This window comes from Moschus berezovskii, chromosome 23, assembly GCF_049115385.1.
Source record: "Moschus berezovskii isolate FMDL1 chromosome 23, NW_MosBer_1.0, whole genome shotgun sequence".
NCBI classification, from domain to species: Eukaryota; Metazoa; Chordata; class Mammalia; order Artiodactyla; family Moschidae; genus Moschus; species Moschus berezovskii.
The window spans coordinates 24,521,628-24,524,048 of NC_142482.1; the positions used below are offsets into that span (position 1 = coordinate 24,521,628).

Genomic DNA, 2,421 nt, shown 5'->3' on the forward strand with positions numbered 1-2,421 from the left:
TTATGGCTGATTCATGTTGCTGTCTGGCAGAAACCAATAGACCATTGTAAAGCAATTACCCTCCAATAAAAAATAAATAAATAAAAACTGTGAACCCTTCCATGCTGATAAGAATATTTTGTTTATAAGGTGCCCAGGGTTTTACACTAACTAAACAACCAGAACAATAAATTATTTTCAAAGAAGTTTTAATATTATTGTAAATGTAAAGAATGTCACTTTTAACTCTGCTATTGTTCTTCTGAGGGAGGTATTAACACACAGATAAAGCAATGGCTGACAATCATAAATGAGATACTTCAAGTCCTAGAATCTCCAAACTCTTTTCTCATAGCCTCTCTCAGTACAGTGTTCTAGTAGGCCAGGATATAAAGAACTAGCTGTCCTGTATCTAAAGCATATTCTTTGTTTTAAACCATTTTCTATCTAATGTATTAGTGATCTGATTTGTATACACTGGTGTACATATTTGTACACATACACTTCAACTGAAAGTACATGGAAAGATCCTAAGCAAGATTCATCATTGTCTTTTATATTTGCTAAACCAATCATGGCATCTGGTCCCATCACTTCATGGGAAATAGATGGAAAAACAGTGGAAACAGTCACTGCAGATGCTGATTGCAGCCATGAAATTAAAAGACGCTTGCTCCTTGGAAGGAAAGTTATGACCAACCTTGATAGTATATTAAAAGCAGAGACATTACTTTGCCAACCAAGGTCCGTCTAGTCAAGGCAATGGTTTTTCCCATGGTCATGTATGGATGTGAGAGTTGGACTGTGAAGAAAGCTGATCGCCGAAGAATCGATGCTTTTGAACTGTGGTGTTGGAGAAGACTCTTGAGAGTCCCTTATACTGCAAGGAGATCCAACCAGTCCATTCTAAAGGAGATCAATCCTGGATGTTCATTGGAAGGACTGATGCTAAAGCTGAAACTCCAATACTTTGGCCACCTCATGCGACGAGTTGACTCACTGGAAAAGACTCTGATGCTGGGAAAGGTTGGGGGTGGGAGGAGAAGGGGACGACAGAGAATGAGATGGCTGGATGGCATCACCGACTCTGTGGACATGAGTTTGAGTGTACTCTGGGAGTTGGTGATGGACAGGGAGGCCTGGCGTGCTGTAATTCATGGGGTCGCGGAGAGTCGGAAAAGTCTGAGCGACTGAACTGAACTGAACTGAACTGAAATCAAAGGTAGAAAGGGACCCTTTTCATGAAGATGGCGCTGAAGGCGAAGAAGGAAGCCCCTGCCCCTCCTAAAGCTGAAGCCAAAGCAAAGGCTTTGAAGGCCAAGAAAGCAGTGTTGAAAGGTGTCCACAGCCACAAGAAAAAGAAGATCTGGACGTCACCCACCTTCCGGCGGCCCAAAACACTGCGGCTCAGGAGGCAGCCCAAATATCCTCGGAAGAGCGCCCCTAGGAGAAACAAACTTGATCACTATGCCATCATCAAACTCCCCCTCACTACCCAGTCAGCCATGAAGAAGATAGAAGACAACAACACACTGGTGTTCATCGTGGATGTCAAGGCCAACAAGCACCAAATTAAACAGGCTGTGAAGAAGCTCTATGACATTGACGTGGCTAAGGTCAATACTCTGATCAGGCCTGATGGAGAGAAGAAGGCATATGTTCGACTGGCCCCTGACTATGATGCTTTGGATGTTGCCAACAAAATTGGGATCATCTAAACTGAGTCCAGCTGGCTAATTCCAAATATAAAAGTTTCACTATGTATAAAAAAAAAAAACACAGGTAGAAAGGTAATTGAGTACCCCCATGACTTAGGTATTGTTCTGACACCAGTGTGTCTATGATTTAATATTTTAATCTTGTGTTTATCTTGAGAAAGGACAGTAAAGCTGCTTTGTAAGTAAAGATTTAGAATGTCCAGAAAACACTTTTGTTATCCTGTTTTGGCATTTCTTTTCTTAATATACCAGGAACCTCAAAAAATAAATGGGAGTTGTGTAGCCGTATTTCAGTTTTTATTTACTGGGTTATTCTGTGTCAGGCACAAAGAAGATGCAGAGACTGAAGATACAGTTCCTGCTCTTGAGGGCTAACGGTCCAGAACTGTGCTGTCTAACGTGGTAGCTTCTAGCTACGTGCGGCTATTTAAGTTGAATTAAAAAATCAGTTCCTCAGTCAGAATAGTCACACCTCAGGAGCTGGGTGAGGCTAATGGTTACTCTATTGGACAGTAGGTGTAAAGTACATTTCTATCCATGAAGAAGGTCCTGTTGGATAATGCTGCTCTAGAAGTTGTGTGGGAATCACGAGGTAGAGCAAGGTGGTTTCAGCCTAAGAAAGATCATGTGTGAAGTATGCACAAGAATGACTTGAGGGACTTCCCTTGTAGTCCAGTGGGTAAGAATCAGCCTGCCAATGCAGGGAACACCGGCTTGATCCCTG

At 42.2% G+C, this 2,421-nt stretch overlaps 1 pseudogene; it reads left to right on the forward strand.

The window, feature by feature from the left end:
- The first annotated feature begins 958 nt into the window (after window positions 1–958).
- On the forward strand, window positions 959–1,728 carry LOC129543420 (large ribosomal subunit protein uL23 pseudogene; annotated as a pseudogene).
- The last annotated feature ends 693 nt before the right edge of the window (window positions 1,729–2,421 follow it).